The following is a 25,089-nucleotide window of genomic DNA, read 5'->3' on the forward strand; positions in this document are numbered from 1 at the left end:
AATTTAGATATGCCAAGTCTACAATGCTTTTAAAAGTAATAGATATGTTTACATAAAAATCTGAGAATTGGACAATCCAATACTAAATACTAAATACTACGTAGTTTCTATATAAAAACTATATTTTCAAAATTTTTTTATATATTCATAAGGGGTTTCGAAAGATTAAAATGTATAATTTTTTAGACGATAGTTTAATTTGTCATTTGTCAATTCGACTTTTTCCATCTTATTTTTTAATTTTTAAAATTTAAGATAGGTCACATATGTACCTTCATACAGTGTACATTTATTAAACCCTTCCGCTCACTCCTTTTGCACTCCACAGTTGCATATTTTCTCATATTAGCATATTTTCCTTCGAACTGTGGAAAAGCTGATAAAGCACCTCATTAATTGAACTGTCTGTTTCAGGCCAGGAAACTTTTTCAGTAAAACTGACATCATAATAAATTATAAGCAAATATGTGAAATGCCTGAAACTAATTCACCTAACACTTTAGCTACCCTGTCAGGCTGTCAGGTTTTGGGCGCCGCCATTAGGCCAACTCGCGACGTGGGCGGGGGGCGGGGCGGCCACAAACTTGGCTTTTGCCGAGTCGCTTCTCGTTTTCGGCGTTAATTTCTGTAATTTTGTTGACAATTCTGTCATTTTGCGCCAAATTGTTGTGTCTCTGGCTCAGCTCGTTTGTTTATATTTGTGCTAAAAGTTTGTCGTCAACTTGTTTGCTGCACTCGTTTGATTAATTTGCCTAAACAGTTATCGTTGTTGTTTTTGTTGTTGTTGTTGTTGTTGTTGTTGTTGTTGTTGCCGTTCTTGTGTCTGTATTTGGGGCGTTGGCTATCATGGGGCGCGTGTGTTGGGCCAAATAACAACTCGTACACTTGGCCATTTAATTTCATTTATTTGAATGCGAATTGGTGCTGAGAGATGTGTTTTTTTTTGTTTTTTGGATGGGGTATTTTTTTTCTCTTTTCTGGTTTTGGTTAGCGCAAGGTCATTGCAGTAACTAATGGATTTATTTACGACCCTCGGAGGGGATAGTAAGAGTTGGGGCAGACATCCGCTTGAATTGCCTAATTTACACAGAAGCTAAACAATTTGAAATCAAAAAGAATCTCTTTGAAAGTCGAATAAACACTATAAAAATACTATATTCATCAGATTTAAAAGATAACTTGAGCAAAGTAAAAAAGAATTCTTTGAATATTTAGCTGTAGTTTATTTACGACATAAATTATAAAAGAATTCGTTTTATTTATAATTTTTTTATGTTTTTAATATTTATTTGACTATTCTTCTATTTATCTTAAAACAATATATCAATTGTTTTTATATTTAATTTCAATAAAATTGTTAATTTACTGTCATTTAAGTTATTTAATTAAGGTATCAATATGTTTATTGTATTAAAATGTTTTTATTTTAGTCAAACCATATTTATTAATAATGACTTTATATATTAATTTAAATTAAACTTTGTTTCTATTTAGTTTTGTTGTATTTTTTATTTGATGTTTTTTGATTTTTCATTATAATTGCAATATGTTTAGAAATAATTAATATTTCATATTTCAACAAAACTGAATTCATTTGAAATCTTGTTTTTTTCCCTGACTGCCGCAAGCTAAAATTAAATAATTAAATCTTTGCCTGGCCATTTTTGCAAGCCTCTTCGAAAAATTTTACCCTTTGCATTGACCGCCTGCCCGCGCCCGCAGGCTATACAAAACTGCTGCAATTATTTCTCAAGAACTCATATATAATGCAAGTGGCTAAAACTGACTCAACTTTTGATGAATGCCCATAACAGTTGGTCGCACCCCCGCCAGGCGGGCAAACAGTGGGTGGTTTCTATTTTTCAACTCCTATTCTATTCTGGGTTCAGCTGCAAATAATTAGCAGGAAAACTATGCAAAATGTGCATAAATAAATAATAACGCCAACGCGCAAATTGTGGGTTATAAGCGACTAATAATAATGCACAGCATGAGATACCCTGTAAATGCGGACCTTGGCGCTCTGAATACTTGTTGGGGAATATGTGAAAAATTTCTAAATAAATATATGAAAATTATAATTTTTAAAAATTCTATTTTCCAGATATAAGAAACGAATTACATATCATTTTTTTTTAACTCTTTGTTAATTGACTGTTAAACGATTTCAAATTAAATTGAATATTCACCAATTCCTTTTTCGCTAATTTACAGGGTATCTGCTAGTCCATAAGACAACTTTTAAAGATTTCACTCACTTAGTTTTCGATTTGTTTGCAGAGCAGCAACAACGAGCTGAACTGGCTCATCAGCAAATGTTTTCCGGCTTTGGAAATAAGCCCCCACTTAAACGTCGCCCCGGTCGGTCTAATCGTCTACTAGAAGTAGGGGCCCCCTTTTTTTTTAATATATATTTTATATCCGCCAGGCGTACAAAATGCGGAAGTGCTTTAATTTGAAAATTTGCCGATGACGGCGACAAGTTAAGTTTAGTTTTTGCTTTTAACCAATTTTTATTTTAGTTGAGCGACATTCCCACGTTAGACAATTGAAATCGGAATTGGAAGCGGTCTGGCGGGAGGGGGCGAGAGGCGACAGCTGTCGAAACTGGGTCGCAATTGCAACTGCAACTGGAACTGTTGACGGCATTGAAGCTGGACCCGGGCCTGAAGGTTACTGCAACTGCAATTGGAGGCTACAGAAAAACCCAGTTGTTGCTTTTTTCCGCCCCTCTTCTTCGCGCTCTGGGATACTCATGCGTTTATTTACCCGTCGAACTTGTCCAGCATTTTAAAATTTGTGCATTTTATATAGTGCTGCTTTTGAAAAGAAAAAAAAAGTGATTAAAGAATGTCGTCGGCTGACGGCTTGGCTTGGCGGTTCGGCTGCTCGGCATGCATACCAAGCGGAAACCTTGGCCCTGACTTGGATTTCTCGCACTGGTTACAAAAGGAGGCATTGTTCAGGTTTCCGTTCGTTTAAGTTTTTGTTTTGGGTAATTTTGTGTGTTTGGATTTCTATTTTAAGGAGTTTATCATTTCGACATATTTTAGTTTGAGTTAGTTTGTTTCAAGGGCGCTTCGAAAATAGCTGATAGAGAATTTCTGTTCATAATCTTGTATTTTACCTAATGCAATGATTAACACGTTATTTATGACTGTATAAATATAATCAAATATTTTAGAGTTGGGGGAGCTGTCATTGAGTACCTCAATGAAAATCTTCGATCGTAAAAATATTTCAATGCGTTATTCTTGGGGAGTATTTTCAATGCTGAGCTAAAGTATCTTAAGATTTAGGAAATATTTTTAAACAAATATTTTAAAAGTGTTTCAAATGGAAGAAACGAGAACATAACGAGTTTATTTTTCCTTTTATATGTTAACCCATTTTAGGTGTCGTTCTCGCATGTTTCCACAGAAATTAATAACATGTTTAAAGACACCTTTCGAGTAACAGTTTCGTGACAACTGAAACCCATGTGTAACCCAAATAGTCTGTCTTGCACAATTTTAAGTCGCAAAGCTAACACACTTTACATTCGCTCTATTTTCCTACTTCTTTTTTTTTGGCAAATTTATACGCGACCAGCATGGCAAATGACTTGACACGCAACTGAAATTGAGTTGAAAGTGTTGAGAGCAGCGAGTGCAGGCATTTTGCTTACCGGAAGGCCCTTAACCCCAGCCGTACATTAATTAATAACTTTTTATCCGAATTCGCAATAGCCCATAAGTCCATAAATTCCACAGTAGCCGCAGCTCGGAATTAACTTTGTATCTAATCAAAGTCCAAATGCGTTTAAATTACAAAAAGCACGAACAACTTTGGGTACAGGTAAAGCTCCAACTCCCAAACGAGTTGCGGATACTTGAGAGTGCTTCGAGTGCGGTGAGCGAGCGTGAAAAGTGATTGAATTACAGTAGCTGCGCCTCGGGCGGAAGGGGGCGGAGAGCGTGAAGCTGTAGACCAGCCAGTACGAAGACATCTTTCGCCTGGTCACTTAAGAACCGCAACAGGTTTTTAGTCTCTCGGGGGCGAGAAGAGAGAGAGAGGAGGAAGATGACTTGCAGAGTTGATTGTTGATTCATTATCATCACAATTAAGTTATGGTGGATATAATTAAGGGTATTCCCAGGGCTGGCCACAACAAGAAATTTTAATGTTGCTGCACTAGGGGAATTCCCCTAGCCCCTAATAACATTCATGGTATTCTGTACTGATCTACACTTTAAAATGAATCACAAGAGATTTGCTAAGTAAATTAGTTTTACATAATTTATATACAAATAAAACTTAAAAACCTAGTTTTATGACGTGTACTAACGGGAAAGTGTTTGCATCTATAGTATTAACATTAATAATATTATATCTTTTCACATCTGATTTAACTTAAGTCTCTTATTCATAGGATTTCTTTAGCACAAATATAAAATTACCAAGAGTATGTTGTATATTTACATCTTATATTAACTGATGTCCAAGTTAGTGTTAGATAAAGGGCATTCCCAGAAATTTTGATGAAATGGAATGCGCTAGAAAGCTTAAAAAGGCCTATTTTTTACTATTTTTTGTAACAATAACAAAAAACAGAGACGTAAATAGAAACTCTAGAATTTACTTAATACCAAAACTGGTCTCTTTAAGCAGTTAAGTCATTCTCTTAGCAAATGCATTGTTCTTTATTTCACAATTTAGGTTATACCCGTTTCAAAAACTCATTACTTTCAGCGCTGATTTCCGAATCAACAGCCACTTAAGCCCTTAAGCATAGCTAACAACTCGGCAGCACGCCCCAATGAGAACCAAATGCCCCACTCACTGTGGCAGTCAGTGGCAGAACTTAATTAAAAGACACAGAGCGAAGCAAAGTCCCTTCATAACCAACCAACCAACCAGCCAACCAAGCAACCAGTTTAAGTCAAGCAAACCAAGCAAATACTCGGAATATCAGCGTTGTGCACATACTTCTACGACACACTGTATATACTTATGTGTAGAATATGCAGCACAACGTCCTTGAGTTGCATAAAAGCTTATGAGCGAGGGGTGTTCCTTGAATTTCATTTGAACAAATTGCAAAACATAAATGTTTTTCATTATTTTATCTGTTATCAATAAGATGGATTACTTTTTACGAACATTAATAATTTTTAAAAATAAATGTCGATATTTTTGATCGATATTTCAATTTTAAATGGAAGACAGACTTCATTTTCATCAGATAATTATTTTTTTAATACGTTCAAAATAGATTTAAAGAATAACTAAAGAGGCTAAGAAAACAACCATTAATAATCCACGCATATTTTTAGGTTATTAATAACCTATTTATGAATCTAAGATTGAGAAAATGTGATTGGCCAGAGAGAGGCAAATCAATTAATTTCATAAATTTAATAAGAATTGAGTTGACCTGACTAAAATACTTGAATTTGCTTTTTAATAACCAATCTGGCAGCCCGTAATTAACTTTTTAATTAAAACCTAAAGAATGTGCTTGGAGAAAATAATAATGAGCATAGCAATTAATTGGGAACACAATTATTTAAAGTTTATTTTTAATTTTAAATGCTTTAAATATAAATTCAACTCTATTTTTCTAGCTACTTTATCTCACATAGTTCATGAGCAGCCCTATTTGAAAAGCGTATGTACTCTTATATACAAACTCTCATCTTTGCGCAAACTCTACTGCACTTGTCGTTGTCACGCCCCTTCGCTTTCCCTGCCCCTGCACCCTACACAACCACCTAAACTGGCAGTAGAAGAGGAGGAAGAAATACAACACGAAAATGTATGAAATGCATGCAATATCAGATGACAGCTCCACGACACTCACCTAGAGGGTCGCCCTCTCTCGCCCTCTTGGCAGCAACAGGCAGAATGTGCACAGAAAAAAATTTTAATTTCTATTTTAAGCCCATTTTAATCGTAAAAATAAGAAAATAATTATAAATGATATACAGTTTTGTAGAACCGAACCAGATTTTTCTCGTCAAGCGATTAGCCGAGTTTTTAATTGCGATTTCAACCGTAATTCCAAAACAAAGTTATTTTTAAGTAAAAGGGTTTTAAAGTTACTGAGTTTATAAATATGCAAATTTTTAAATGTTTATATTCGACACAGTTTTTTACTTTTTTTTTTTTATTTATTTAATTTTGCGGTCTGTTGACCGGTTGGGTAATTTTGATTAGCTGCCAGGTCAAAAATAAACGAATAAATAAATAAATAATAAAAAAACAGTCGCCGGAGCCAATTGGTCAAGTGAGGTTTTTTCTCTCTCAAAGATTAACCTCATCGCTGGCCGTCGATGATCGTATGTAAAATGTAAAGCAATTTACATGGGAATTTCCAACAACATAAATATGTTAAATACAGGAAAAGCCATTTGCGCAATTCAAATTGAAATAGCGCAAAAATTTGTTGCCGTGTTTACTTTTTAACGCTTCAAGAAATAATTATTGGGCAATAGAAGAATAACCTCCAAAACTAGAAGCAGCTGCTGCAACAAAGCGGAAAAAAGAACCGCTAAACATTTGCCACAGAAGCAACAACAAAAGCGCACCAAAAGGCAGCAGCAGGCGGAACTTGTTTCCGAGTGCCCCCAACAACAGCGAAATAGAAGACAAACGAATATTCTCTCACATTTAAAACGGCAAAAGTCTTATACACAGCGAGAGCGAGAGAAAGAGAGAGAGGGCAACAAGCAGCGCGGCTGCTTTGCTATTGTGTTTTGCCATACGTATTGTTGTTGTTGCTACAAGCGTCGCCTCATTAACGGCAAGCCCCAACAACTACACACACGCATACAGTTATATGGACATACTTATACAGCAAAGTCTGCGACCCAGTGACGTCTTCTAAATGACGTCGCAATGTCGCCAGCGCTCAGTTGTTGTATGTAAAATGTATGCATATAACTATTAACAACAACAGCAGCTACAGCAGCGCCGTGACCTCTGCACGTAGACAGCGAGCTTGAATGTTGTTAACAGCACACTGTTGGGTTTGCTGTTAGAATTACTGTGACAGTAACAGTTTTACGGGAATGTGACTTTTTCTCAGCGTGAACTCGGAAAAATTGAATTTCTTAAATATGTATATTGTTTATTACCTATATTTGAAATATTTCTATTAATAACTCTAGCAGTAGATACTTTATAGTATAAACCTTATCTAAGGAAAACTGTATGTCTTTCTCCCAGACTAATTATAATGGATGGGACTTAGGCACAGCAGGTTGTACGATTAATTCCTAAGCACAAAGTTCACAAGCCTTCACTATTTTCCTAATATCGTATGTTGATAATCTTTCATTCATTTCAACTGCTTACTTCCCATCAATCTGAATTTCCACACATATTTTGCTTGCCTCTGTCAACATCATCATCATCATCATTAACTCACACACACTTTTCGTATAACGCATACTTGGGCCCAGTTTACATCATCTTTGGCATGTGAAAAGCGTTTCCGACTTCCGCATGAGCGTTATATTTTTGCTGGAGGTACTTTTGGCCGGGACAAGTCACTGGTTTTCTACCAGCTCGCTGGCGGAGGACGGGGTGGAAAATATTGATTTTACAGTTACTTTTCAATGTTCAAAACAAAAAAGATTTCATTAGGCGGCAGACTAAAGGATACCCTATAATCAAGTTCAAGTGAAACATATCTTTGTTTAATTTACTAATTTGTATATTGAGTTTTTAGTATCGTGCATTTACAGGTTCAAAATTAAAATCTTAAATATTTCTGAACTATTTAAACTAAACGATTTTTATTGAATCAGAGCAAACAACAAATTGTTGCAGACTTAAATAGGTTTAAGTCCTTTAGATTAAGAATAAATACGCTCTATCACTCCTCCAACTAGCTGTAACATATACCCGCACATATCGCGTATACACCTTTAGCCCATTTCAAATGGCTACAGGGTATGGAAAAAACAAATTAGTTTGTTTTGGACGCGTGCCGTGCACGCGTCCACCGTAATTTTCTCGGAACCAGAGTCGTGTCTCGCTTTCCATATTCCCAAATACATTTGAAGGGGGTAGGGGCGACATGCATCGCTTGTTTCCCCCTGTCGGACAGGTGTTACCTATGGACCCGTGTGTGTTCTGTTCCTCTTCTTCACGGGGCACGCGTCATGTGTGTGACCGAGCATTGGGCTAGGGCTTAGGGCTTAGGGCTTAGGGCTACGGGCTACAAAAAATCAATTGGGCCTGCTTTGTGGGTCAAATTTTAGTTGCAACAGCTTTTCGTAACACGTCTTAAAATCTACATCATGGCACGCGCACATTTGCCCCAGCCCAGGCTTCAGGGGCGCTGAACTTTGAAAGGCAGCTGTGGGGTGAGGTGAGGTGCGGCGCTTAATCTAAAGCATTTACACAGCACTACAAGGCGTGGGCTCAAACAGTCTCCATTCTCCACTCTCCACTTTAGTCACCATTCTCTCCGGCGAGTCGTTTACTTGACAGCCGCCTTCGCTGTATGTCATCCCTCTCTCCCTCGCTCTCTTTCTCTTTTCCACCCTTCTGCCTTTCTCTTTCGCTTTGCCCATTCCTTTTACGATGCCTGCTTTTCATTCATTTTTTCGTATGATGACAACTTTACGTTGTTGTTGTTGTTGTTTTTAATTTTTAGCCCCTTGCTGATAAAAAAAAGTAAAGCGAATTCTTTGGCCTGTTTGTTGGTGCTTTACGCTTGACTGATAGTGTGTGCGTGTGTGTGTGTGTGTGTGTGAGTGAGGGGGAGTGACAGAGTGTGTGTGTGTGTGTCTTCTTTGACTGTCATACATTGATATATGGGGGCATATTCACATAAAGTACCATGAGGAAAATTAAAAGTAATATACTTATGTATATCTATTTTTTTTGCCCTTTATATACTTAAGTATATTTTCCTTTACTTATTAGAAGTTATTAAATGTAATAAACTTAAAATCATCTTTTTAGTTTAATCAAATAATATTCAAATATTATGAATAAATATATAATAATCTTTTAATCAAATTTTTTTAATACAGAATTTGTTTTTACTATGTAAGACAATTATGTGACATATAATAGAACACTTAAAATTAATCTTTGTTCTTCAATGAATTGAAAGAAAGTAAAGACGTGTCCCGTGATATTTGAAATACAAGCATATTCATTATATTATTAATATTATTATTTGAAGCTTGCAATTAATGTCAGAAATACTTTTTATAACAAATGTAAATACCCCATTTACGATAGTATCATTTAGTAAGCCTTGCTAAAAATACCTTATCTCCAAGTTCTTGTCATTAAAAACAATTTGCCATTAAACAATTTCCAAGAACCAATTGCCGTTTGAAGAGGAGGCCCTCCCCTTCTCCGACGCTTTTCCACTATGTGGTACAAGCCGATAAGAGTTTGCCTGGAAAATGGCATTAGAGAACTTGAAATCGAACAAGTGCAATAAAAAAGGCCCTGAAACCAATTAGACCATTAAATTTATTGCAGTTCCCCTGTGATAAAGACGAACAATAGATAACGCGACGTGTTGATAATTGTTCCTAAAACAATTTCAAACAAACATAAAAAGTTACACACACTATTCAACAATTTGAAGCTATCCACCGAATAGAAAGTAGACCGTAGATAAGGCGCCTCCACAGCGATAAGAGCCGCCCAGCTGGCTGATAAGCCACGCATCCCAAAAACGACCTTGGCTAATAAAAATCAACAAATGATATTTAGTAAATCTTTGTTTATGCACCACAACAAATGTGTTTCGCATGCAAATTAGCTTCGGTTGCTAATGAAAATAAATATATATGTACAAAAAAGAAACAAAAGATAGCAAACAAAGTTAATAAATGGGCTTGAAAAACCCTCAACTTAAATAGAGCAAAGGCGCTTTAAATAAACCTGTTTTTTTTTTATCGGGCTGCTCAAGCATCAAAGCAAAAAGTAACAAAAACAACAAAAAACAAATTAATTGGAATTTTAAATTTTAACGAAAAAGCAAATAAGGGAAAAGATAAATAAAACTATAAATAAAATAAACGCAAAAGAAAACTAATTAAAATCAAAATAAAAAGAGTTTTTAAAGGGAGTCAAAGTTGTTGTGTCAAATACATAAATATTGTTTTAATATTTTGAGAAAATTATTTAATATTTAGAGCAAACGACGGATTTAGGTTTAGTTTTACAATTTTAGTTTAAGTTATATGGTTATTATTTAAGATAATTATTTTATATTTATATATTTTGAATATTTGAAAGGTTTTAAATAATTTCGAACTGCTTAACAGTTCAATGTGAAGATATTATATAGGAGATACAGTAGTCTCTCGCAAATTAGAAACTTTCGATTACAGCGTTGATTTTCAAGGGCGAAATTTCTAATTTACTTATTGTTAAGAGAAAGATTAAAAAAAAAATAGAAAATATAATAATTTAGATATTCTTTTTTAATTATATAATTTTTATGGGTCAGTTTTTGGGGTTTATAAAAAACTTTGTTTATTTTTGTTTTTTAGTATTTTTGTTTTTAAATAATGCATTTTCAGTGTTATTTTTTCTGAACAATTTCCAAGGATCTAGTAAAATAATTCAAATTATTATTACAGTGAACGTTTGCAGGAATTACTTCAATAGATTTCTAATTAAATCTAAATTTCAGTTACGAATGTCGCTTAGCTAATAATTTGATTGAATAAAATAATTTTACCAGTAACAACTGTGCAAGTTTTTTGTTTTTTTAGTTTATTAATTAATTTTTAAGAGCACTAAGTTTTATTTAAAGCAGACACTTATTATTTTTAGCTAAACCATACTGCAGTTAAATATTTAAACAGATTTTTTTTGAGGCGTTTGCTTGTTATTAAAAAAAAACAGCTGCTTAAGCATAATATTGTTTTCTTCGTGGAAATAATGACAAAATAAATAGAATATAATGCATTGCCAAGACAGACTAACAAGAATTTATTCACATAGAACGCTTCGATTCCAGTTTTTATTGGTAAAAGCCTTTTAAAATGGGCTTGATAATCAATTTTTTATTTATTAAAATAAATATAAATGCAGAAAGTAAATATTAATAAAATGTGAAGTCTTTAAATGCATATTCAAAGTTCTGATCAATTTAAAGATCTGAAAGTTCCCATTAACGAAAGACTACTGTACCCACCCTGTAATAAATTGCTATTTTTGAGCCTCCCTCCCACACACACACACACACACACACACACACACACACACAGCCAGGCTGACATTTTTACCCTGGCTTTTGGGCCAATGTAAAGTATGCTGTCTGCCTTCAGTTTAGAACCACATAAAAATAAGTGGCTGGAAAAATAACAAATAAGAAAAGCGCCCCCTCACAGAGCTGGCCTCCAACCCGAATTGTTGCTGCAGGCTGCGCAGCTGAGCTCGAAATGAGCATTCAATTGTTGACAATGTTGACAATGAATGTACATATATATATATATTTAGAAATATGCATATACATATGTCTATCTATGTATTTTTCAATTTGAAACTGTCGCCAAGTGCGGAAGGTAATCAAATCAGTGTGAATGAGTTTAATGCGAGCTGCGCGCCCGAATGGGTTTTTTTTTTGTTGGTATAAATGGAATATTTTGAGCTTGAATTTAATGAGGATACATTCAATTGAATAAAAACATTTGCACTTGGAAAGAGAGAGAGATAGAGACTCTGAGATCCTGAGTGACCTGGACAACGAGAGAGCGAGAGAGAGAGTTGAACTTTGACAGGTGCTTAGCTAATGGGTTGGCCTTTAGTCTGAGATTTACCTTTGTACCGTTACGTGCAGCTCGTCGCTTTTTTACGGCCGGAAGAGATCAATTTGTAGGCCTGGCCGGCAGCTTGCGCAATTTATTTGCCTAATTGCAGTCACAGATACAGATACAGACACACGGCTAGAAATACAGATACAGATACATTTGCGAGTACAAAGCTCAGTTCTCTCTATGCAGATAGCGGAGAGAGAGAGAGAGAGAGGGGGGTCGGGGGGGATAGGCAAGGGACGGGGTTCTGTTAGGCAGACAGCCCAATTCTCAGGGCAGATGCCAGGAATGAGATGTGAAAAGAAAAAGAGTGAGGAGGGGACTGAAAAGAGCACTGAACTTGCGGAACGAGTTCAACAAGGTTTTGCTTAAAAAACATGTAAGAACGTAACAGCAGAGTGCGCCACACTACAAAATACCCTGTAGGCTAACTATAAAAGCTATAGTTCGTACCCAGGAGGAAATTCTTTCGAAATAAATGCACTTTTCTATTATTAAGTTCAGATTGACGTGCATAAATTTGTTAAATACTTTTCTAGCCTGTACAACAAACAAAAGATAAATTAAAGTGGACTGATTTGATTCGCCTTTGCCTAACTTTTGTATAGACCTACCTATTATGATTATTTTTTCGAAACACAGCTAGACTGAAAACTTTCGGGGCCTTTCAGCCAAATCGCCAAACTGAAAGCCACTCATTCACTCGATACAAAGCAATTATCATAAGACTGAAATAATTATAACCCACGCATTTAGCTCGCACTTTAGATTTTGTTTGTCTGAAACAAATGCGAAAGAAATAAATTGCAAATTTTTGTGTTTTTTCTTCTTCTTTTTAACCATTTCTAAATAAAAAGGCAAAAAATGTGTAGAAAGCAAAATCTCAAATCAATTTCACTCGAATTGAATAGATTGTAGATACATCTCCATATAAAACGCATAAGTTTATGCTAAATTTCTTTGCTCGGAATATTTTTTAGTTATTTACGTAGTTTTCATAAACAGTAAATCGAATGCTGAAAACTTCTGTCAGCGGTTGAACGGAATGCTTTGAACTTGAATTGCGCAGAATGTGGATACAAAAAATAAAAGCAAAATTATAATCAACAAAATACAGACACATATACAACCACATTTGCAGACACAGATACATACACCTTTGGCATAGCTAACAGAACATTCGCTCGTCTCTTAAGCGCCATTCAAATCATGTTTATGCCCAATACCCATTACAAACGGGTTAAAGGGGCATGACAAAGTTGCGCTAGTCTACGTAACAGGCTGGCGTAGACATTCATACACACGTATACACATATTATTGTAGAGTATATTCTCCATGTGCATCCATGCACTTTTACAGAGAGGAAGACTATGATAAAAATCAAAATTAAAATATCATAGCAAATAAATGGTCAGATTCGATATTTAAACATTTGTCGAAAATAACTGTTCAATATTCTCGTAAATATTATGAATGAATATCTTCCATTTAGAATACCTTAAATTGCAAGCCAACATTTTGCTAGCAAAAATATTTGTTTGCCTTTGAACAATTTCCAAGAATCAGCTATCGTCAGCGAGGAAAGTATGCAGCTAATCTGCAAACGTTTGTTTCTTTCACCTTAATTCTGTTTAAAAAGTTTTTAATTCTTACACCTGCAGATTAAACAGCTGTTCGCAGCAGCTGTTAAGTGAGATTTGCACAAATGTTAGTTGCAGCAGCACATTTATCGATAATCGATGACTGCACAGCACCCGGAACAATCAAGTTTTCGTTAAAATCGGATAAAAGAAAGTAACATCTTTTACAATACAGCAATAAATGAAACTCACCTCGCGAAATGTTATAATTGCAAATTTATTACAATTTACGTTGTGGATGTTGTTGTCGACGTCACGAGCAGCTGTTGGCGTGCGGCAAAGAAACAAAAAACTTTTTTTTTAATATTAAAACACGCGCGCAAACACAAACTAAAGAAATTTTCTTCTGAGCGAAGCAACAAAAATAAAATAAGATAAGAAGTACCAACAACAACAGCAGCGACAACAGCAGAACGAATTTTCTCTCAATGAGCACAAAAAAAAAAATCGAACATCAACGGCGCCGTCACTCACCAATACATAGATAAACGAGAGGGCGTCGTATTATTGTTGTAGTTGTTGTTGCTGTTGCGTTTTGTTTTCTAAATTTTCATTGTTTTAATTAAAAGCACAAGAATTTTGCAAATTTAGTATACATTTGTTTTAATCTGTCACTGTTTCACTGAGAACAAGCATTAAAGCACTTCTCACCGCGCTCTCAACACAGTTTCTGCAGCCTTTGAATTGTTATAGCAAGCTTTTTGTTATTGTAAAATTTTCTCTCAAAATTTCAGCACTTTTATTAACATTTTTGTGGTGAAAAGACGCATCACACACACGCATGCATTAAAAGACCCAAGCACACACGCACACATAGGCACAAACACATGTACACACGATGCTACTGCTTCTGAGAGCAGTTGTTTTTGTTATTGCGACGCTTGCGTCGCTTTCATACATTTATATTAAAATATGTTTCAGCTACTTTTATTAAATTAAACGCGTTTCGCGTTGGTTTCAATCGCACACGAAATATAAATGTATTGTACAATAGAGCCACGAAAAGTGCCACCCACGACCGAACGCAGCAACCAATCAGCGAGTGATTTCAGTATTTTGACTGATGCAAATATTAGCGTATTTTCGGATTGTTTTAAGTTGTATCGTATTTATGCTTATTATTTAAAACTTTTAAGCATCAACACACACACAAACATTATGCAAATTAAAACGCACCCAAAACGCGACTTCACCGTCCGCTTGTAAGATTGTTAATGCTAACACGTTATGTTAATGTGCTTAGACATGAGGGCATTATGTTATACTCAACTGGGCCTGTTACAACTGACTCTGTTAAGATTGTAATTAAACTGTGAGAATGTACCATAGGCCCCATTTAAAAATACACGGGATGCAGAAGTAAACAGATTAATCTCATAAAATTTTACTTCTATAGAGAACACCTGAAGATTTACTTTAATCGGTTTGTGATTTAATAGAAAATTCGCAATGTAACTCATGCGCTGCATACTGGGCTTAATCAAATGCTGACCAGCAGGCTGTTAGGCTTAAATTTAACATTTTCTGTTAGAATGCTGATTATACTCAAAATGGCACTGTCGTGCTCAGAATGGCACTGTTACGCTTGGCATTAAGTTGGCTGGCAAAGTGCAATAAAGTAAGGTGAAAAGCAAAACGTGGTTGCCAAAAATCATTTGCTAAAGGAAACTAGAAGTGCGCTTAATGTGAAATTGTTAGTATCGATTTGTTTTAACACTATTACACTCGGGTGTCTGGTCGCGGGACCATGTAAATATTCGCCACCTACAGTATAATTTTTGAAGCGGCGCGTGTGCAACCCCAGACAAACACCATTTCGTAAGTACGTATTTTAAGTTGAACGGTAAAACCAAGATGGCGCCAAAACCGAATATTATTGCAGACGTTACTCCATATATTTATACATATGTAGTTATCATATGCATGTGTAGGAATACATGAATTTACATTGGTTATGTTGGTTACTTTGTACAATGAGATTGTGTAGGACCTAAGTTTCGTTCTGAAGAAGTTCTAACAGCAGGGTCCACATCCACCACAACATGGTCCACAACCACTACAGCACGACCAGCATGGTTGGCAAGAGGGATAGCAGCATCCGCCGCAGCATGGGGAACAGCAGCCGCCGCAAGGGCCGCATCACGGATAGCACGGATAGCACATGTTAAAAATGAGAGTCTGCGGAGAGTGCGGGCCAAGGGCCCGTCAGTTCCACTGGAAGAACCGTTAGAAAGAATTTACTTACCTTTATTTGAACTTCTTCACGAACATAGGTATTGTTTGGGGGTTAAGCGAACGTTCATTGGCTTTCAAAGATCTTTTTCTCAAATTCTCCAAAACCAATGAAATCTTCGTCGTCTTATTACAGAAATAACATCAACCTGTAGTTTTATTTAAAGAATTGAATACCTTTTCTTTTAAAATATTTGTACAACTCACATTCCCGTAAAATTCACAACAATGCACATAAAAAGCAAATATGTTTACTAGACAAACCTAAAAGCAAGATTGAGATTTTCTAGTATTGGGTCTGGTAGCTAGGCCTAATCGTTGTAATTAATATATCAGAGCCTGCTTTAATTCTTATTTTTCAAAGCTCTATAATTTTATTAACATTTTCAATCGATCTTTTTGAAGAATTTCTACGATATAGAATATTCTTAAGCTTTAGATGTATAGCGAAGATTATTATTAACAAGCTTATAAAAACTCATATTTTCACCGATTATAGCAGCTAATAACGTGACCTTGCCTTGGATCCAGCTCTATTTTCCATATTTGCTCCTCGTGTATATGCAAAATCCTATCAACAACGAACTGCTATATCACATAGCTGCCATATGAAAAGTAGGTTCTATAAAAGTAGGCTCTTGTTTGAAAATAAAAATTTCAATATTCTCACATATCTGGGTATCGACGTGCCGAAGATACTCTTACTTTCCTGTAATTTAAATTTAAATACAGAAAAACAAAACGATAAAAAACGCGACTTCTCCGCAAAGGCTCATTATGTCACTTGAGCTCCTAATACATGTTGCAGCTTCCTAGGACAATCTCTTTTAATAAATAATTTTTTTTTTATTCATTACTGAGAATTTACAAACACATTTACGGGAGGCATTTTGTACTGAATGTGGTGCACCTAGATTTCGTTCTGAAGACGCTTTCTAACAGCAGGGGCCGCAGCCACCACAGCAGGGTCCGCAGCCCCCGCAACAGGAGCCACAGCAAGGTCCCGATCCACTGCAAGGGCCACATCCGCCGCAACATAGGCGCGGGGGGTAGCAGCACGGAGAGGCGCCGCCGCCGCAGCACGGGTAGAGTTTGTAGCACATGTTGATAGAATAGGCTGTAGAAGGAAGGAAGGCTTTTAATGAGATCTCCTATGGAACGAGCTCTGCTAGGAATATTTCTACCCTGAATAAAACTTCACAGAAATAGGTGTTTTTTGGGAATTAAGCGACCGTCAATTGGCATTCAGAATTCTTATCGAGCTAATTTCTTTGCTACGGGTCTTCACGCACGGTTGCCGTTTTCCTGTTACGGAAAAAACTTCAACCTATTTTAGTAAACAAAATTTTTTTTAAAACTAATAAAAGAAAATATATTTTCTTTGTTGTAAACTTACATTCCCAAAAACTTCACATTAAAGTACAGAAAGAAAGCTGAGATATTAACTGGACAAGCCTCAAAAATTGAATGAGCTCCGAGCTGTACCAGGAGCATAATCCAAATTATTAGAGTTGGGAGGCTCTAAGGCTACTTTGCTTCTAATACATATCAAATCGAAAGGATTTTTCTTATCCAAAAAATGTATAACTATCATGTCTGCAGGCCCAAAAAAAATTGTCAGCGGTGCGATGCGAGGCATCAATTCCAACCCAGGTTTTCTATATCCACTAAACCGATTATAGCTTTATCATGCAATGTGTAATAGGACCTTATAAAGTGTATATATTCTTAATCTGTATCAACAGTCTAGTTTATGTAGTCAGACCCGTCTGTTTCAATACAAACTAGTCTCCCTGTTTGATAACTTTCCAATTGTAACTTTGCATATCCGGTCGGATCGGACTAGTATATCAAGATATTTTGGTCAATCCCATTTACTATTTTACCTGCGCTGCTTTGATATGAGACTAACATATTTTATTGCTCTGCTGGAAAAATCTTATTAAAATTTATCATTTACGAATAATAATAGGAATAATCTACAAGCTCAGCAATTACGAGCATCCAAATTTCGTTCCCAGTACGTAATTAAAAATATACATTTCGCAGACTTTCCCATTTATTGATGCGCATACATTTGATTTATATACAAACATTTTAGTACATATACATCAAATGTATATAAAATGTGTGTTACATGTTGTACTTTATGTGTAGATTTCGTTCTTAAAGAGGTTCTAAGAGCAGGGTTCTCAGTAGCACGAGTAGCAGGGGCTGCAGCACATCTTGAGAAAGACTGTTAAAGGATGAATAAAGTAGTTCTAATTTAGTTGATGGGAGTATTCAATAATCTTGCGATCTGATTTTTAAGTTCCAGTTCCAAACACTTTCAATGTTTTCTTTTTACATTAAATACTTCAACCTATTTATAAAAATATAATACAATTCATTCCAACTCAATTTTCCTTTTTCAGATTGCTTTCAACTCACCAAAAACTGCACAAAAAATACAAAAAAAATTGCAGAGATATTAACTGGACAAGCCCGGAAGCTTGAATTAATGCTAGGTAAGTAGCCAAACCAAAATTGTTGAAGTTTAAATTTAAGAGATTACTTTGCTTATAATTTAAATAAGATTAAACTGAATTACGCTGAACATTTTGATATTATATAAACTTATCGTGCAATTGGCAATTGGTTCTATAAAGTTCCATCCGATCAGCTAAACCCATTAAAAATGGAGAAAAAGGATTAAAGGCTCCTCCCAACAATTTTTTTTGACCAAGCTGCATTTAATCTAAAGACTCCCTTTATCTTTAAGTCTTTATTACCGATTCAATGTCATCTGGCAAAAAGGCATTGAATGTAGTCTCTAATATGGCTCACATACATATTTCTTTCATGAGTCTCGACTATAAATATCTCGGTTTATGTTGACCGAGAGATTATCCTTGCAAATTTGCAGGTAATGCAATATAAATTCTTATTGTTTCGAATGGGAAACATACGATATATTTGTCGGCGCATACGGAAGGTGTGTAGTGGTACAATGATTGGGAATGTTAGAGCGAGGCGACAATGTCGCCGATTGTGGTTCGATGGGATACGAAGGGAAAAGGAAGTAAGCTTCCTAAGACGCCTAGTATACGCATCAAAAATCGCTGCGCTCCGAAATATTATTCCGACATATTTTTAAAATTTTCTGTATTTTTCAAATAAATACCTAAAAAGCCAAAATGGAGCGAGAGGTATCAATAATAGTTACCAGGCACGTATATAAATGCATTCAAGCTATGCAGATAGGCAGATAAGAGAATGAAACGATACAAGAACAAAGATAATTTGCAGTACTGGATAGACCAATCACTGGTAAATCTGATGAGCTCAGGAATATTGGAGGATGTATAAGACCTTTAAGCGAAATGTGGCGTGAACTTGGTAGGTCGTTAATAGGATAGTTCACCGGCCAATTTTGGTATTAGAAGCTATTATAATATAATGTAGTACAAAGTCATTTATCAACTAGAAACAAACTTGATTTGTGCAAAACCTGCTTAGCTCCCGATCGAGGCGCTCATAAAGACAGATGCCCATGGCTCTGCTTGTTTTTCTGATCAAGAATCTATTATTGGGTCGAATATGCCTTCTTAACCCATTTGCAATAAAAACTGATTATAAATCAATATAATCAACGTAATTAACTACAGATTTTATTATAAATAGCACCAAAATTTCTTTCTGAGTAGGTTCTTAACAGCAGGGTCCACATCCGCCACAGTTAGGGTAGCAGAAGCAGGCGGCGGAGCAGCCTCCGCCCCCGCAGTTGCCGTTGCAGCCGCAACATCCAGAGCAGCAACCATTGCAGGGCGTGGTGCAGGAATAGTTGCACGAGTAGCACGGCGAGCACATCCTGACCTTAGAGTAGGTCGTAGATTATATCAGGCGAAATTCCCCAACCTTAAAATTGAACTTCTTCACGGAAATAGGCACTGAGATGGTAAATATCGACCGCTGATTGGCTTTCAGAAAACAGATTTCAAGATCCTGAAATCCAAAGCAGTCGATGTTTTCTTTTTATAGGAAAAGTTTCAACCTGTATTTGAAAAAAATATATTATTTTTCTAAAATTTTCTGCATTCAACACTTACATTCCCGTAAATTGGGAAAAAAAATTACAACAATAAAATATAAATGTTAAGTAGACAAGGCCAAAAAGGGAAATGAATGCTGTCTAACTAAAATCGTAAGAAGTTAAATTATCAAAGCCTACTGTGATTCGTATAACAAGACCTATAATACATATTAGTGGGCAAATCTAAAAAAAAATATAGTTTATATAGTTCTAAGCAATGATGTTCGTTTTGTGAACCATGTCTTCCACATTCATGAAAATGGGAAATGTTCTTGAGCAAATACATATAAATCGATCAGTCTGTTTATACTCTACGATTCCGATACTAATTCGATGTCAAACTCAAAATGTATACTCTGGATATCTTGCTTCATATTTATATATTTTAAGCATCTCAGAATCTACATTATATGAAGTAAATTGAGCGGAATTTCTGGCTGCGTTTTTTGATCTAGTGAGATATTTAATTGGTTATCGATGTAAGCTTCTTAATTTAATAAGAATTTCTATGGGCTACAGATTGCCTGTCTGTACATTTATTTCATTTGCAAGGATACGAGCGATTAACAGCAAATCTACGGCGTTTCTTATTTTAATAAATCATCCATTTTATTTATATACTTTGAAAGAAAAACAATACAATGGGATTGCTGTAGCTTTTTGTACCGAATGTTTGCTAGTACCTAGGTTTCCTTCCGAAGATGGTTCTAACAGCAGGGACCACAGCCACCAAAGCAGCCTCCGGATCATCCTCCGCAAGGTCCGCAACATCCTCCGCACGGTCCGCAGCACGAGTAGCAAGGTCCGCAGCACATTCTGATAGGGTCTGCAGAATAGAATTGTTCAAATAGTAAAGAATAGAGAGTAACGTCGGGTACTCACGTTTAGTTGAACTTCTTCACGGAAAAAGGTACTATGATGGTTGAGTCCGACAGCTGATTGGCTTTCAGTAAACTATTTAGTTCAGTTGTCAAACTGAAATCCAATGCAGTCAGTGCTTTTTGCTACAATATTTTCAACCTGTGTATGAATAACAAAAATATTTTTTAATTGTAAATCCAAGTTTTTTCGTCGTTTCTCAAGACTTACATTCCCCAAGAATTTACAAAAAATGACACAAATAAAATCTAGAGCTGTTGACTGGACAAAATTGGGAAGCTGAATGAGGTTTATTTCTATTGCGTCTGCTAACAAGGCCAGAATCATTGACTTTCAATTGTCAGAGCCTACTGTGGTCTTTATTTTGTAACATAATTATTTTTGTGGCCAAAACCCTTCGAATCATCTACTGAAGAGCTCTCCTAAAGATAAAACCGTATATCCGGTTTACGGCTAATTGATGTCTTTTAGGTCTAATTTTTATTTTACGCTCTGCTTAGTAAAATATATTATTTTTCAATTTGATCCAATTCGAATTATTTACGATTGAATTATGCACAATGAAAATCCGGTTTACGACTAATATACTATACTAACCCTAAACGGGGTAAATTCTATTTTTGGTTCTGCTCAGTAAAAGATATTTTTATTTTAAAAAGGCTCCACTCTATTTATATATTTCCATTACTATATGATTTGAGAAACAAATATGTACATAGGGTTTGCAGTCACTTTTTGTAACAAAAGTTAGTACCTAGATTTCGTTCTGATTTCGTTCGGGTCTAACAGCAGGGACCACAGCCACCACAGCAGCCTCCGCAGCACCCTCCGCAAGGTCCACAACAGCTACTATAGCACCCCCCGTAGCAACCACCGCAGGGTCCGCAGCAACCCCCGCAAGGTCCGCAGCAGCTCCCGCAGGGTCCGCAACACGAGTAGCAAGGTCCGCAGCACATTTTGACAGACTGCAATGCAAAAGATAGATATATTAGTTCAAATAGTTGGACATATTTGAGTACTCACGGTTATTTGAACTTCTTCACAGAAATAGGTACTAGAATGGCAAATATCGACCGCTGATTGGCTTTCAGAAAACTAGTCCGGATATCCAGTTCCTGGAACCCAAAGCAGTCGATGTGTTCTGTTACAGGAAAGACTTCAACCTGTTGCATTAGATAATTATTATTTAATTTTTTACTTTAAAAATTCAGAATATCTAAGCTTACATCCCAAAAAATTTACAAAAAATCTAGTTACACAAAAATCTAGTTTTCAACTGGAAAAGTACTAGAAGCTGAATGAGGTTTATTTGTATTAAGTCTGTTAGCTAGGCCAGAATCGTTGTCAGAGCCTACTTTGATTAGTCCTCGTCTAATTTGTATTCCTACACGACTCTGCCAAGTCATTAAATTTTATATATATTCTAGATCAGAATCAATAGTCGATATAGCCATATCCTTATGTCCGTCCGTCCATCTGTTGCTTTCTATACGAAGTAGCTCCTCAGTTTTAAAGCTAGGTCCGTCTTTCTGTTGCAGGCAGGTTATGTGTCGGAACCGGTCGGATCGGACAACTTTATCATATAGCTACCATAGGAACAATCAGTCAAAAGTTAAGTTCTTGGGTGGAAAACTTTTTTGTTTATCAAGATATTTTGACTAAACTATGATCCTCATATATATGCATAATCTTTTTAATATCGGACCAATCATTTAGCCGACATAGAAGAGATCGGTCGAATAGTGGGTTCTTATATTTCAAAATATTCAAAGATATTTTTGTCAAACTTCATTATTCTCACAAATCTGCAAAAGGCCAATGTCTACAAGGGTATTTTACAATGTTTTGTAGCTTAAGGGGAATTAACATTGAAGTATATAAAAATTAGGGGATTGAGGACACAGTCTAATACTGATACGGCTTATAACTCGACTCATTGGAAGGTCGCAGCGGCTGCTGAAAAATGAAAAGGTTGCAATTGGTACTTACGCAAATGGAGGGTAAAAAATAGGAAGCCTACTGGAGTAGGATGGCTACCGAAGATTGGGGGCCCCTATTTAAACCTCGTAAAGCAAAAAGCAGAAATTGCTTCTGAACTGACAATGCGATCCTGGCTATAATACTGTGAAGACCAGATGCAAGAGCAGTATTCGAGGATAGGTCGAAGGAGTTTCGTTATGAAAGGATCCATGTTAAACAGGGGAGAAAGCGGACCGTTTTAAATGTTTCAACCCTATTTTCTCAGTAGATAAAATTAGTTAAGCATCAAATACAATTTAACTTGTTCCCATTTTATTTATATACCATTACTATATAAATCTAGTTACCAAAAATTTACATATGGTTTGCTGTTGCTTTTTGTAGCAAGTGTTGGTTAGTACCTAGGTTTCTTTCTGAAGATAGATCTAACAGCAGGGTCCACAGCCACCACAGCAGCCTCCGCAAGGTCCGCAAGGTCCGCAAGGTCCGCAAGGTCCGCAAGGTCCGCAAGGTCCGCAAGGTCCGCAGCAGCTACCGCAAGGTCCGCAGCAGCTACCGCAAGGTCCGCAGCATCCTCCGCAAGGTCCGCAGCACGAGTAGCAAGGTCCGCAGCACATTTTGACAGGCACTGCAGATTAGAAAGATATTAGTCCAATTATAGAGGAAGATTTTAGTACTCACGCTTAGTTGAACTTCTTCACGGAAATAGGTACTAAGTTGGGAATTTACAACTGCAGATTGGCTTACAGAAAACTCTAGTCCGGATTTCAAGATTCTGGAATCCAATGCAGTATCTGTTCTTAGTTACAATAAACCTGTGGTTATATAAAAAAAAATATATAATTTTCAATTTAAAAAAAAAAACATATAATATTTAATTTTTTACTAAATACAAACTCAACTCACAATAACACAAAAAATTCTGTAGCCGTTCACTGGACAAGTTTAGAAGTTGAATGAGGTTTATTTGTATTGGATCTGGTAGCTGGGCCAGAATCGTTTGAAATGAATTTTCGTAGCCTACTTTGGTTCTGATTATTGGGGAAATTATTTGCGTAAGTTAAGAGCACCTTTTAAATATACTAAGCATAATTCAGACAAATTTCGTAGTCACCTTAAAGTATTTCAAGCACAACTCTGTGAACATTTTAGCATTGCACTTCAAACTTTGACTAAGAGTTGTAACATAAGCCCAGAGCCTGAGAACATTTCTTCCAAGTTTGCGCCGAAGTGCGAGGAAAATGTGAGGCAGGCACTTTAAACCTAACTCAAAGGCAAAGAGCTGCATTCTGTTTTCAGTTTCCAGTTTCCAGTTCAAATATCAACGGAAGATGGCAATGAAAAGTGCCAAGTGCTTGAGCTCATCTATCAATATATTTGCCGGATAAAAGGGGCCACTTATATCGGGGGTTGACGACAATTAAATACTCTCGGTTACCAAAAACTGTATAATATTTTATAATGACAAGTTACAAATAAAATATTCGCTGAACATATGACATATTTATTGTCTGCATTACGAACAATTTTTGTTTGGAAATGTTCCATTCATATTTTTAAATTATTATTATCAATTAATTTTAAAATAGTTTGATAGACAAGGTCAAATAAAGCAACTCTATATAACATTTATTGCAGAAAAGCAAAAATTGATACATAAAAAGTTAGTCTTTTTATTAAGTTTATTTTGCTATACTTATATTTATAATTATAAGTTTTGCTATTTTTTATTATTAATCAATTTTTTATTTACTTTGATGTTTTTATATGATATTTAAATTATTATTGATTTTTTTTAAATTTTATCAGTAAAAAATTAATAATTAAATATTTGTAGATTATTGAACATAAGGCTATTTTTTATAGCTTTAACTAAATTATTATAATTGTAGCTTACTTTGAGATCATAAATATGACATATGTTAGGCACTTAGAGTAAATATACAAGTAGCTAGAAGAAGAAGAACAAGCAGATGAGAATTGTTAATCAGCAGCTGACCAGGATGATGTTCAAGACTGAATATGTCCGAGGAAAATTTACGACTAGTCGCAGGATTCACACTGCTAGCCAACAAGTAAGAATGCCTCTGTATATTCATGTACGTGTGTAACAATGCGGAATGCGGAACGGGCAAGTGGAAGTGAAAATGGCACACACACAACTACACCCACACCCACACCCACACACACGCACAATGTCCTTCTACTAGCTTCACGTCACTTGGCCGCTTGCCAGCCTCATGACGAGGACAACCCTGACACTTGAGTGGAGACAGACAACCACTTGACTGTGACCCGCTCGCTCACACAACAGCAACAATGCGTACAATATATACTATAGAGATATATATATATATGTATATATATATATATGTATATACACAGAGCCCGTTGTCCTGACATTAATGTGCGTAACTTGGACAATTACGGCAAAGCAAACAAATGAAAATCCATCTTAATGTGAGTTGTTAGAGATTAAATACCCTAATATAATATGTTTAA

The 25,089-nt window shown here is 35.8% G+C and overlaps 1 protein-coding gene and 6 long non-coding RNA genes across 9 annotated transcripts in view; all 7 read right to left on the minus strand.

Annotated features, from left to right (window-relative positions):
* The window catches only part of LOC135439156 (early estrogen-induced gene 1 protein), a 53,497-nt gene extending 38,845 nt beyond the window's left edge, over positions 1–14,652 (minus strand). Inside the window, exons 1-2 of one of the 3 annotated variants that reach the window (XM_064697797.1) lie at positions 14,601–14,652; positions 13,617–13,687 (exon numbers count right to left, since the gene is read on the minus strand). The gene's annotated coding sequence lies outside the window, so the exon portion shown is untranslated. Of the gene's footprint in view, positions 1–13,616; positions 13,703–14,600 lie in introns of those variants that run through there. The other 2 variants (XM_064697798.1, XM_064697799.1) reach the window with 2 other exon arrangements.
* Positions 14,653–15,295: 643 nt separating this feature from the next.
* LOC135439140 (uncharacterized) lies at positions 15,296–16,007 on the minus strand. The gene is made up of 3 exons (XR_010437993.1): positions 15,864–16,007; positions 15,670–15,805; positions 15,296–15,602 (listed from the first exon to the last, which is right to left on the minus strand). It is a non-coding gene; the product is annotated as an uncharacterized LOC135439140 (long non-coding RNA).
* A 474-nt stretch (positions 16,008–16,481) lies between these two features.
* On the minus strand, positions 16,482–17,187 carry LOC135439123 (uncharacterized). Its single transcript, XR_010437992.1, has 3 exons — positions 17,053–17,187; positions 16,841–16,983; positions 16,482–16,773 (listed from the first exon to the last, which is right to left on the minus strand). It is a non-coding gene; the product is annotated as an uncharacterized LOC135439123 (long non-coding RNA).
* Positions 17,188–19,290: 2,103 nt separating this feature from the next.
* Positions 19,291–19,943, minus strand: LOC135439084 (uncharacterized). The gene is made up of 2 exons (XR_010437986.1): positions 19,745–19,943; positions 19,291–19,689 (listed from the first exon to the last, which is right to left on the minus strand). It is a non-coding gene; the product is annotated as an uncharacterized LOC135439084 (long non-coding RNA).
* A 532-nt stretch (positions 19,944–20,475) lies between these two features.
* On the minus strand, positions 20,476–20,969 carry LOC135439277 (uncharacterized). The gene is made up of 3 exons (XR_010438019.1): positions 20,818–20,969; positions 20,611–20,748; positions 20,476–20,554 (listed from the first exon to the last, which is right to left on the minus strand). It is a non-coding gene; the product is annotated as an uncharacterized LOC135439277 (long non-coding RNA).
* Positions 20,970–21,250: 281 nt separating this feature from the next.
* On the minus strand, positions 21,251–21,984 carry LOC135439115 (uncharacterized). Its single transcript, XR_010437991.1, has 3 exons — positions 21,834–21,984; positions 21,631–21,770; positions 21,251–21,572 (listed from the first exon to the last, which is right to left on the minus strand). It is a non-coding gene; the product is annotated as an uncharacterized LOC135439115 (long non-coding RNA).
* Positions 21,985–22,882: 898 nt separating this feature from the next.
* Positions 22,883–23,646, minus strand: LOC135439077 (uncharacterized). The gene is made up of 3 exons (XR_010437984.1): positions 23,494–23,646; positions 23,269–23,402; positions 22,883–23,215 (listed from the first exon to the last, which is right to left on the minus strand). It is a non-coding gene; the product is annotated as an uncharacterized LOC135439077 (long non-coding RNA).
* Positions 23,647–25,089: the final 1,443 nt, after the last annotated feature.

This window comes from Drosophila montana, unplaced genomic scaffold (assembly GCF_035044405.1).
Source record: "Drosophila montana isolate Dmon_TW-CO22-7 unplaced genomic scaffold, ASM3504440v1 contig_402_1, whole genome shotgun sequence".
Taxonomy (NCBI): Eukaryota; Metazoa; Arthropoda; class Insecta; order Diptera; family Drosophilidae; genus Drosophila; species Drosophila montana.